The following is a 14,230-nucleotide window of genomic DNA, read 5'->3' as shown; positions in this document are numbered from 1 at the left end:
AAGCTATAACTAGTAGCGAATTAACAACTTTAATTATTTTCTTATAAAAAAATATCCTATTCACTGGCGCAACAAACGGGACTAGATTTGTACACTAAATTACATTTATAAACTTGGAGGATATCTGTTATGCAGATTGGAGTACTACATAGTCCCTGGAGGGGTTTGTCCGATCCACTGATTGCCGATGTTCTTGTTGGGTTCATTTGGTCACTTTTCTTGTAAGTTTTACGTTATAGTGTTATGCGAGTTCTATTTAATTTTTTTTTTTAAATAAAAGAAAATTTGAGACCACCGAAGATATAACATATTGCAAACAAATTAAATCTGACCATGCATGATATATAATGTAATGTTGGTGGACAACATGCACACATTTATTTCATTATTTTATATATGTTCATGAAACCGCACTGCAAACCTATGAAATATGGACAAGCTAGGTTCAAATACACTAATTAATAGGAACAACATCAACCAAGTTATTAACAGTGAGTTAATATTAAATTAGTTTAATTTATCCGTTAATAATCATTTTTTGGCTAAGTTACAAGGCAGAGTTCACCTGATGTGCACCTTTAGACTACTGAGTTTTTATGTAAATCAAAATATTATTTGTTGATTTTACAACTCTTGGGTAGTCAAAGGAAACAAGCACCCTCAGATTTTGTAAAATCCACAAATAGTATTTTGATTTACATAAAAACTCGAATACGCTTTACACCCTCAGAGGGAGCATTTACACTGCGCTTGGCCTATCAAAGGAAACAAGATATATTCCTCAAATCTCTAAGATCTAGCCCTAATTGTCTTTCTTAAACTATATACAGTATAAAATTACTTCCTCAAATAGACAAATACAATAGTAAAGCAGTACGAGTTATAAGGTAACTAGCTCCTTACACGGATTTAAGTAGGATCTTCTAAATTCTAATGGGGCGTTTGGTTAGAGGGAAGGAATTAGATGGAAAAAGAATTGCAATTTCATAAGAAAAGAATAATGCAGGAATAAAGTGCGAGTTTAAATTCCCGTGTTTGGTTCGCAGGAATAAAATTACTGAGAATTTTAATTCCAATATTTGGTATACAGGGGAATTGAGAGGAAATAAGTAGAATATATAAAGTCGAAATGCCCATTGTTGTTGTTATAATGTTTTGAGAATATTTAGATCGATATATAATTATATAAATTATAACATCAATATTATATAGTGCAAATGATGAAAATGGTTGGATTGATTATGTTTTCTAATGTTATCTTTCCTTGAATTCAAGCAAATAATTGCTCAATTACCCGTGCGATGCACGGATAAATATTTTAAATTTTATATTTAGATAATAAAATTAAAGATAGAATAGTAAAAAAATTCTAATATTGAACGTGTACAATTATTTTATTATGTGATTAGTGTAAAAATGTCACTCAATATAATACTTATTCTCTTGAAATATTGAATTGCTTGTATATATTGATTGTCACAATATTTTACCAAAAAAATATATTATAAAATATTATGTTATTAGATACAACACGTGATTTTAAAAAATTTGAATTTAAATAAATCAAATGTGCCTAGAATATAAACATAATTATGCAAATTACACATACATAAAATATGCCAGTAATATGCATAGTCCACAGAAATTGTATACATGTCATTTAATATAGATACATGTAAAAGATAATCATTGCTATTATTTTAGTCATCTAAGTAAATAAATAAATAAAATACAATAAATAAATGAATAAATAGAAAGTCCAATGTAATATACCAAATATATATATATATATATATATATATATATATATATATATATATATATATATTTACAACAGCTCACTAAAATTGTTTTTGACAAAAAAAAAAAAAACAAAACAAAAAAGAAAATATCTCAATATTTTAACCCTAACACCCCGTACAATCGAATCAATCGTACCCTAATTGTCTAAGCAGTACTTTAAGCATTTATTTCATTGAGTAAAACGAAAGTGAGAACCATTATGGGTAGAGTTTTAATTATGTGGCTGAAAAAAGCAAGAGATACAATGAAAAATGATGAATTATGGTAAGGAAAAAAAAATCTTGAAATGTAATGATTTATATATTAGTATCAAAATCAATTAGATACAAATTATATTAGGAAAATTATATATATATAAAAAATAAGGCTGAATAGTTATAGTACATTAATGCCGAAAAAATTATTCAATTATTCTTTAGTTACAATTATAATAATATTATACTTCTATATATATTACTTAAATAGTCACACGGAAGAAGGGAATGAGGATTACCATAATGATTACAATAAATAAAAATTAGGCAATTATATTAATATTTAATTATTAAGTTAAGTATTTGCACCTAAAAAAAGATAACTATAATTTATTTTGTGCCAATAATATTATACCTTAAGTATAAAAATATGTATATAGATTATCATAAAAATCACATGGGAGTAGGTGATGAGAATTATCATAATAAAATATTAGTACAAAATCAATTATACTTTATAATGTCAAGTGTTAAAAAAAACCATAAAAATATCAGTTACTCAAAAGAAGGGAATGATAATCTATTTTTGTACTAATAATATTATACCTTAAATATAAAATAAGAATATTAGGCAATTATGTTAATACATAATAAATATTTTGGTACATTAATTTCGGCTAGAAATTGAAAAAATTAGGTTGGAAATAATTAATAAGAATATTAGGCAATATCAATGTCAAGAAAATGTGATTTTGGAATCCAATTCGCAGTCTTAAACAATTTTGTATATTATTATGTTTGGATAATTATATTATTACTAAAATAAATATAGAAAAATAACGAAGAGATAATTTAAAAAATAAATATAATGTCAACTATTATATAATAAAAATGCATATTACATGTTAATGGTGTAGAAAAGATATCTAACAGTAGAACTTAATTAACCGACCAACTTTTGCAATATATATACTTACAACATTATATTTTGAATATCTGAACCCATAAGAGAGTGCAGAAATATACAATGCTGAGCCAAAAAACCCTACGGTTTTCTACCAGTTCGCAATTAATTTAAAATTTTCATGAGAGAGACCACTTAGACATCACGAAATCATTCATTTATCAACTACGGAGTTATATTTAAAGAAAACATGCATCCAATCTCGTTTCATGCTTGCAACAATCTGCAACACTCTTTTGATACACCACTCTTGTAGTCACCTTTCATCAAAACTAATGGAGGAAGAGAAGTCAAAATTATATATGCATTTCAACTCCACAGCCCACAACGATTTGGAAGAAAGCACATTCCGTAATTATCTAAGCATTTTGGATGGAGATGCACCAATTCATAGAGACAATTAATCATTATCCTTAGCAATTTAGTTTACACATCAAAAATGAGAAAAAAAGGGGACATACTTAACCGAATAGAGGATGAATTATTTTGACCCTCAGTCCCTGACCATTAGTATAACGATGCATGAAGAGGCTAGGATCAACAGGTTTCTGAACAATTGGATATTTTTCGAGGCTCAAAAGCTTGCAAACACCTGGCCAGTACATAACTATTAAAAGAAAACGCAATAATTAATTCATAATTTCATATCATAAAAGGAAGATACAGCGTAATATCATAATAACCTTGTAATATGATTTCTTACTGGGCGATGGAAGAAGGGAATGAGAGAACTACCAACATGAGGAGACGAGGGAGGCAAGTGCAAAATGAAGAATTATAGTTTTTTTTTGTCACCATCGATTGTATTTATAGGTAGGGAATGTGAGAATTATAAATTAATAATATCAGATTCTTTTTCCAATTTACCTCTTAATCAAATATTATTTCAGTCAATTAGGAATCTTTATAATTTTCCATTAATTAATAATATTCGTTTTCTTTTTCAATTTGTCAATAATGATTATTACCAATTATTACCAAAAATTGTAACAATCAAAACCATAATCTTATCTCATTAATAATATTCTATCATAGTAACTACCATAATTACTAATAACTTATTATAACCAATTATAATTAATATTATTCTATCATTAATATTATTCTATAATAATAATAATTAATATTATTAATATTTAATATTATTATTATTACCATATTACTAAAATACCCCTATGTTTGGGCGGGAAATTCTGAAGGAAGATAATGCTTTTATATATAGTATAGAAGTATAGATTATTATTTATAAGTGGCAAATTAATTCGCAAATTGTTAGAGTTTTGACATATAAATAATGCAAATTTTGAAGAGTTCTACATATAAAGAATTCAAAGGAACATACACGAAAATTACTGTATATAAATAACGCATATAAAGAATGTAAATTTTGAATATATAGTTGTTGCATATAAAGATTTAAATTAGATGAACATACACAAAGGGATGTCGAAGAATAATACACTCTATAATTTAGTAGAGAAGGTCATGTATCAACTTTTGGTTAAACAAAGGGAGGGGTAATTTTGTCTCAAGACTATATTTTTTTTTTTTAAAATCCATGGAATTAATTAATGAAAATTAGGGAATTGCAATTCCCTCCAACGAAACTGAAGAAATTTTGTTGCATTCGAAATTTGGTGGGACTGAAATTGTAATTCCCTCCAACCAAAGGCCTTGTAAATCTCGTTGCCCCTCATCCTTTTATACTTGGTCAGAGGGCTTTTGGAACCATTCAAACAGCACACACCTAGAAGCCAGTGGTCTAAGACAGTTCACCTTACTGTAAACGGATCGGTTACTTGGGACCGATCGCCCGAACACTAGTATTGCCCCCAACACTATCAAACACCTACCACAGAATGAAGTCTTTGATGTTGGCCCTATTTGGTAACATAGCCTATCAATCAATTTTAGCTTGTTTGACCATTATTAGCCGTTTGACCTGGTCAAGTCGCCAATATGAGTGTTCCGTCAAACAGTTTTTTCGATAAGCTTTTTGAGAAAATAAATTAATTTTCTCCAAAACACTCTCCAATAATTAAAAAAAAAAATAACGAGACTATGTGGATGAATTTAGCAGTCCCGTTACTCTTAGACCGTCGACGAGGCTCATAAGCCCGTTGCATAGTATCGTGAAGGTAATTAGTAATGGGACATGTGATTACTGATTAGTGTTCACGGGCTTCCTAATTAAGCTTGTAAACATATATTTATTTATTTTTATATAAAATCTATAATAATAATAATAATAATATTATTATTATTATTATTATTATTATTATTATTACTACTACTACTACAAGTTAAAATAACATAATAGATTCATACCGCCTGTCATTTTGCATGTAATCAGCTATCAACTAATTTACGAAACATCTTTCTACATATGTCATCAGCTAGTCAAACTTACTAACTCAATTTGTCAACATCTATCAGCTAAGTCAATCCGCTATCAACTATATATGAACAACTATTTGCCAAACACTGCACATTGGCATTCTCGGACCATCCCTCTTTTACACTTACACAGAAGCTTAGAAATTAAACTCAAAGTGATCGTCATCAAATGCCTTTAACTGCAATGGATTCTCATCGTTGTAAACCAGCTCTTCCGGAGCTTCCACTGTTCCACGCAAGAAAGAGAAGAATGCCACTGAATATATATATATATATATATATATATATCTTCACTTTCTCTCATCATCACTCTATATATGCGCAGAAGCACATATTCTGCCATTGCTCCATGCCTATGCACTCAATATGATCGAATAACAATTTTGATTATTAATTGTTACCAACATATAAAATAAAATGAAAACGGAGGAGGAAAGTGCAATTTAAAGACGAAATCTAGAATTACCCTATAATTTAGAGACGAAAAGTGTAATTTTCTCCATTTTAGTTTTATTATGCCTTTAACAATGCATAGTTTAGGATGAAGTAAAGTGACTTATGCATAAGGTTTAGTTGCGGTAATGCCTGAATTTAAGCACATTTAGTCCGTTTTGGATTATACACTACCGTTTTTAGGTTTATACCCCATATAATTATACATTAAATGTATATGAATCAAGGTGACACTAGTAGAGTTCGAGTCTCAAACCTTTCCCTTTATATGGGAGGTGGTGGGTTCGAGCCTCAGTGGAGGCAATACTGACTCTTGTGCTTCAATAGGTTAGAGCAAAAAAAAAGGTGACACTAGTTTTATGGCCATGGTCACTTAAGAACATCTTGGGTTACTAGTTCCCTTTGAGTTTATACTTTATCTAAAGAGTTGTTCTTTAACATCTTTAATTTACTTATTTATCTTGGTCAATTAAGGAATAGCTAGAGCATATCCAATTAGCTAAGATTAGTAAGTTTCAATCAATCACATAAAAGTTAGGTAAGGGATTTTATAATTTTAATCTTGTAATATAATGTTTATTTACATCAAACTTTAATTTGCTTTTATATATGAACATATAGAAGAATATTATGAAGCAACTATACAAAGTGATTAAAAATAGGAATAATTGTCAAATAGGTTATTGAACTGCACACGATAATGTAATTAAGCCACTGAACCTAAAAAAACTACAATTGAGTCCCTAAACTAACACATTTCATGCAATTTGTTCAATTTGCAGGTTTCTAACATGTCATCCCAAATTTAAATTATTTTTTTTAAAAAATAATTATTTTTTTGAAAAAAAAAAACGTTTTTGCCAGAGACAAAGAAACTTTCTTCGCCTCCGACGGAGACGTTCTGTTTTTTTTTTAAATTTAATTTTAAATAATTATAATTTGACTCACCTGTTAAAAGCCTGAACATTGGATAAATTGAATGAAATTGGTTAGTATAGATACTCAATTGTAATTTTTTTTAGGTTCAACTAGTGACTTAATTACATTATCGTGTGCAGTTAGATGGTATATTTGATCCTTATTCCTTAATATATATATATATATATGACGTATATGTAGTTTAATATTTATAATGTACATTAATGTTTAGATATATGATCATATATAACAAATATTATAAACATAATACATGACGAATGTTGTTAAACATGATATGCATGTAGTGTAATATTTATGTACATTAAGTTTTATTTTTCTGACATATAGAAGAAACATTATGAACGCACTACAAAGTGAATGAAAATAGATATTGTACGTGTACCTGCACTTTAGTGTTTATATCCATTAAGTTTAATTAGAATAAAAATTATGAGCAAATATAAGATGAATATTATTAAACATGATGAAGTAATTAGCGTCATTAACGACTTAATAAAAAACTACATCATTTTGAACTAGAATTCATCATACAAAGTGGATCCTAGTCCACGATATAATTTGCGTGATAACTTAAACCTTTGTTTTTAATATAACATGATAAAAGCAAAGGTAGTCCTTGTGGGAAAATATGATTTCTTTAACATGACATTAACAATTCGATTACTAACTGTTTAACATGACTGAGTTTTTATTTTATTTTTATTTTTTAAGAATAAATATAGGATTTTTCTTTAATTGAAATTTAAATCATTGATCTTGGGAATTTAATGTTTATCATCTAATAAAAACATTCACTTAAAATAAAATTTGGAAACCATGAATGATGACACATACAATTTGATTCACTTGGCATTATGCACATTTGGGTCATTGGAGTTTTATGAAGTGGTATAATTCTTCAGATTTAATTATTTGTTGAGAGAATCAGTGATTCCACGTATAATGGTCACAACTAGATTTAATTGTCATTATGCACATTTAATTTATTGGAATTTTATGAAGTGGCATATTTTTTTCATCATCAATTTAACTTTTATGTGTTTTAATTTTCTTTATTCAATATAATAATGTACTTAATTAATTGGAATTAATGAATTATAATGCATAATTTTGGGCTTTAGCCGTGTATAATCTTATTGAAAGGACAAGGCAAAGGATGTACTAACCTTCAAGTGACTAGGACCACATTGCATTGTATATGCTATTATGTATCTTGATTAAAAAATTATGTGACTTCAATTAATATATTATGTATCTTTAGTTAATAAATTATGTCCCTACTATAGTTAACTTAATTATGTCCATACAACAATTAATATATTGACATGTTTGGTAAAATAGTTAGCTTATTATTCAATTTTGGCTTATTTGACCACTATTAACTGTTTGACTTGGTTAAAAAATCAATATAAGTGTTTGGTTAATCAGCTTTTTGTAATTTCAAAATGTTAAAATTCAAAAAGCTGCTCAAAACAACTTTTTCAATTAGCTTTTCGAGAAAAGAAATTATACCAAACAACTATCAACTAACAGCTAATTTACCAAACATCTTTCTACAATCAGCTAATGCTATCAACTAGTTATATCCTCTAACCAATCAGATAACAGCTATCAGCTAATAGTCATTTACCAAACAGGGTCATTATGTATTTGTAGTTAACATATTGTGTATATAGTTAACGCATAATGTATGTCTATAGTAGTTAACATATTATGTGCCTTCAATTTATTTACACACACATAATCTGTTAATTGCAAACATATAATATGTTAATGAAAGACATATAATATGAATGTCATTTTAGTTTAGAGTCTACAATGCAGTGTGAACCCTAATCCATAATATAATTTGTCTCTAACCTTCATTGTTTATAATCAATCTATGTAATGAGAACCACTGTTGAAAAAATCCTCGCCTAGACTGCCTAGGCGCTAGGTGCCCCTAGACCGAAACAAATTGCTCCCTAAGCGTCCGCCTAGGTGGCCGGCCGCCTAGCGCCTAACTCGGCCGACTGGGCTGAGTTGGCGACCGACTCGACCGAATTTGGTTGAGTTAACTCACCCAATTCGGCAGAGTTAGCGAGCCGAGTTAACTCAATCGAGTCGGCTTTGTTAATTTTTTTATATTTATATATATTTAAATTTATTTATTTATATATATAAATAAGAGAAGTAAGAGAGAGAGATATATAATATATAATATAATATATGACATACACCCACACATATGCATTATTTTATTTGTTTTTAGAGGTCGTCACCTAGGTACCGCCTAGACCGCTTAGGAGCTAGGCGCTAGTCTACTACCCGACTAGTGCCTAGCGCCTACTGCAACCATTATGAGAACTTATTATAATCTATTTTTTTTTTCCTTTTCTTGCATCTCTCCTTCTCTGAAGATTAAAAATTTTGAATATTTATTTTGTGGTCCATAAGTATAGGTTTTAGTGATGTCAAATGAGTCATGATGTATATAGCCCACTCAACTTACATACGTAGAGAATAACTTGGCATGGTCTCGTATACAAGATCATGTCGTGCCTACATTTCACAAATTATGAACTTAGAACAAAGTTAAAATTACTTAATCTAATAAATTATAGTTACAAGTTAGATTATGTACTTATAGAAGTTTAAGTATCTACATGACGTGGTAAATCCCACTAAGTATTTGTATTCGTATGCGACTGATAGAGTACCAGAGTACGGTTATATGTTGTACAATATAGTGTATCGGGCTCAGGAAAGACGGCTGAGGTCAGAGGTTCCTGAGCCATTAGTGATGGTGTGGGAATTGCCCAAAAGTCCCTTAATTATGCGCTTCGCGGGGTGTTTATAAGGATCTTGAGGGGACACATGCTGAGAGGCCCACATCTGTGCCACGTGCCCCTCATGATTATATATATATATATATATATATATATATATGGTACTTTTGTGTAAGTTAATTTTTTTTTTTTTTTTTTTTTTTTTGNTTAATTTTTTTTTTTTTTTTTTTGTCTTTGGGTGCATTATTTTTCTTCTTCGAGTTGTATATTTTTGGCTCTTCAAGTGCATATTTTTGCCTCTTTGAGTGCATAGCTTTTCCCTTTTAGTGCCTTTGAGTGTACAATTTTGTGCCTTCAAGTGCACAATTTTGGTATTTGATTGCACATCTTTGTGCGTTCAAGTGCATAATTTTGACATTCGAGTGCACGTTTTTTAACCTTTAAGTGCACATTGAAGGAGCTCCCTTGTGAGAAATGCGGATAAACCTCAGCTATTGATTTTGTTAAGATTAACGATTGAAAAAAAAAAAAATTCTACATAGTCGAGAAGAAGTAGGAGAGCTCATGCGTGAAGTAATCAAATCCTTTGATTTGTATGCAAGGTACGGTGTTTTCCCTTTGATCTGTATGCATTCTATTGATATACTAAATAAATTTATGTGGACCATGAATATAAAATACATTTTTAATATACTAAAAGTACATTATTTGTGTAATGAATGTACATTATTTGATAGTATATAAAATAATGTACTTTCAAATAATGTACTTTAGATACACAAATAATGCACTTTTAGTATATTAAAAATGTACTCCGTAATTTTTATTTATGGTTATCACAGCTGTATGGACCATGGTCCATGTAATAATGATTGGACTTTGTAAGTCTAATATAATTCACATTATCATCTTTAATAAATTTTTAATTTAATAATCTATACATATAACAAAATTTATATTAAAAAGACAAAACAAAAGAGCTATGATGTGACCTTATATTATTAAATTGTGAAGATCAACGAATTGTGATGAAATAAAGTTACATCTAATATAATATGCATGTCATGATCAATTAGATATGATGCTAAATACAATCTCAACCTTAATAACGTAGGTAACCATTTTATTTTATTTAATCATATAAAGTACAAATGTAATTATTAGGTAAAGTATAATGGAGTTTCCTTAAGTATTTAATTTCATATTATATTATATCAAAAACATTTAGAAGATATTATTTATTATAGGTGATAAATTATGTAGATCATGCCAGAGATCCCTACAATTAAGACTCTTTATTAGTCACTTCTTAACGTATCATCTTTTTATTTAATACATATATTTTTTTTAAACTCTGGGTGAATTCATTAGTAATTTATATATGAAAATAAGTAAATTTGTTTTTTAATCTAGAATGGTAATTGTAATGGTGGGAAGCATTTTTCAAATTAATTATATAGATTAATGTACTCCGTTGCAAAAATATTTAAGATTTATATATTGTATAGATAGATATTTTATTATTTTTAGAAGATCAATAAGTCTATAATTTTGTTGATACAATAGAAAAATGAAAACGACTACATGCTAAAAACGTGATAAAGTTACACCAATACAATTGTAGTATATATCAAGAATGGGCGAATTGAAGGCCATGCCCCCGTGAAGCTTACATAAGTGTCAACCATTACTTAGTCCTAACATTATGCTTAATTCTTAATAAGCCTTTGTCGCTCCAAGACTAATCTTTGGACGAGTACCTTTAGTTAGGTTGAAGGAGATCTATGTTGTTACTTTCGGTTGAGTTTGTGCTTTTTTTTAGTATATTTTATCTCTTCAGTGTAGACTATTACATATGCTAGAAAGTTCAAATAATGATGACATTGTAGATGGTGAAATCTAGCCTAGACATTTACATGAAAGGGAAATCGCACTTTTGATCCCTTGAAAAAGAGCGGTTTTATGTGTGATGTGAATGCGATGCGGTGAAGTGGTGTATGGTGGTGATTGAAGAGTGTCGTCCTCTAGGAAGGCATAAGGGAATTGGCAAGCAAGCGGATTAAGCACAAGGGCTAAAAGTGTTTGAAAGCTAGTCCGGCGCATTTGTATGAGTGAACCATGCTAAGAACAAAACAATTAATGCAAAAGAATAGGAAAAAATTAAAGGGAAAGGGGAATCGAATCAACTTATCAAGCATGTTCACCCTCGATTTCCTATGGTCCTAGGACTTGGCAACGCTCATTGGACACGATTGAGACAAGATCACTAGTGCCAATGCCACTCTCGTGGACAATGGCCTCTCTCCCATGTCTTAGCCTTATTCGCATAATAACTAGGCTAGAAGAGGCAATTCATCAAACACTTGGTGTGCCTCTTGCCTTCCAATCTCCCTTTTCTCAAAGGTGAGAAGGAAATGTGAATGGTGAGGGCTTGGTACACTCCCTACTCTCGTAGGTGAGTATCCCTATCCTAATCCTCTAGTGCAACCGGATCCTTGTTGGCATAGAGTCAATACAATCATCCCAATCCACAATCAATCATCCAACAAGCATTGTCTAAGCCTAGGTTTAAGAAACTTAGAACTCAAGAGAGACCATACAAGACTAATTGATTCAAATCCTCAAAAGATCTAGCTACTCATGACGAAAATTGAAATCAAAGATGCAATTGGACTTAACAAAGCAAAAGAATCAAATCAACAATTAGGAATTGAAATGCAAGAATAGGAAATGAAACTTAGCTTGAAATTGAAATTGAAGTAGAATCCTTGAGTACTTTGTTCAATACAATCTTGAAATGTGAATTCCTCTCTAAATCTAGCTATGGAACATGATTTTGGATTGCAATTGAGCTATGGAGTGGAGAGAATTTGGAGCTAAAACCTAGAGAGAGAAAGTGTTTCTATGGAGAGAAGTTGATGATCATGATGATCTGAAAATGATTCCCTCTTCCCTTTTAAAAAGTGACTAACCGCCAAAATCTTCGCGATGGACGCCAGGTTGGACGCGGGTCCAATGGCGCGTCCAAGGCGTCCTTCTGTTCTGTCTTCAAAACTTCAGAGGGTTGATTTTTGGACGCCACCTTGGACGCGCGTCTATGGGCGCGTCCAAGGCAGGCTTCTGTTCTGCTTTCTGAACTTCAGAGAGTTGATTTTTGGATGATGGCCTGGACGCGCGTCCATGGGCGCGTCCAAGGCAGGCATCTGTTCTGTTGTGGAAACTTCAAAGAGGGAAATTTTGGACGCCGGCCTGGACGCGCGTCCATTGGTGCGTCCAAAGCCGGCCTTTGTTCTGTTTTCAAATCTTCAGAGGGTGAATATTTGGACGCTAGCCTGGACGCGCGTCCAACCCGCGTCCAAGGCCTATTTCGTCCTCCAACTTCGGCAAGTGAATTTTTCTCCAAAATATCGCTATTTCCTGTCTTAAAGCACTTCTTTTTACCTACAAAACAATCGGCAAAGTGTGGAATGGGGTACTATGACAATATAACGTATTCTAATGCAATATAGGATTAAATCACTCATCAAAGCAATGATTTATGCACTAAACGGTCCAAGAATAACCTTATGAAGTTGGCATCTTTTGCACTTGTCATCCCTCAATTAGTACCACTTCTGCAATGTTGTCCTTATCTTCCAATTTGAACACTTTTGATCCCTCAGTTATTGACCCGTTAGTCAACTTAGTCCTTCTGTCAGTTAACAAACATGACCTCTGTTTAGACCATGGGTAAATTTGGAATTTCACATGACAAGAAAATGCACTTTTGGTCCCTCTTCGAACTTCAAGTCAAAATATCAAGTTTCTTTCTCCGAAATTCTGAGCTTATTCCTCAACCACCAGACGGTGGCGGCGGGCGAAGCTTTTCTTTTTGTTTTGTTGTTAACTCAAAATTCTAAGGCATGCACTCCATACAAAGCTTGCATCAAAACTTTCTCGTTTGCAGAATCTTTTTTCTTAGGGAATTTCAGGCTTTCAGTGAGGCGGTCCAAGATCGCAAAGCTATTCTCAAGTCGTGGGTTTTTGGATTTGACACGCTGCCTCCATCCATCCAATGATGAACATACTTGTATAAACTACTTTGGTTCACCATCTAGGTTACACACAGTGCACCGAAGGTAAAGATTGCCTTGGTTAAGCCTCAAGATCTCAGAGCTGAAAGCAGTGCAAATATCCAGCAAGCTCACACTATTGTCCATGTAAACATCTATCCACTTATCGTCCCAGTCATATATAGGAAGTTCGAGTTCAGTTACAAGTATTTTAATATCTGTATGAATTGTACAGAGTGAAGCCATTGCTTCTTTCATCCACGATACACTTAGGGCATTTCCCCTGCCTCTGTGCATAAGACTTCTGAGTTTCTCTGCCAATGAGTCATCGAAAGCATTCAACAGAGCAAGAAGCCTCGGAGACAGGTGTGAGCCCTTAGGTAATATCATCGAAAAGGGATTCTTAAATGGCAAATAGGGGTGTTGAGGATCTTGTGGGCGACTCATTTTATAATATAACGAAACTGCATAGAAATTGAGAAACCACAAGTGAGAACAAAAACCATATTGGACCGCTACATTTTCAATTACATATCAGGAAGTAACAAGTGGTATTAAAAATCATCTTTAATTATCGGTATCACTTATCCATAAGGGTTCCACTAATTGCTCAACCGGATAAAAGATCAAATCACTAATTGAATGGGGGCAAGAAAATTA

General features: G+C 31.2%; 1 pseudogene; it reads right to left on the bottom strand.

Moving 5' to 3' along the window:
- Positions 1 to 13,405: 13,405 nt before the first annotated feature.
- On the bottom strand, positions 13,406 to 14,017 carry LOC116010992 (annotated as a pseudogene).
- Between the last annotated feature and the right edge of the window lie 213 nt (positions 14,018 to 14,230).

Source organism: Ipomoea triloba, chromosome 2 (assembly GCF_003576645.1).
Source record: "Ipomoea triloba cultivar NCNSP0323 chromosome 2, ASM357664v1".
In the NCBI taxonomy this organism is placed as follows: Eukaryota; Viridiplantae; Streptophyta; class Magnoliopsida; order Solanales; family Convolvulaceae; genus Ipomoea; species Ipomoea triloba.
The sequence above is the reverse complement of the archived record's forward strand: the minus strand, read 5'-3'. Positions and strand labels throughout refer to the sequence as shown.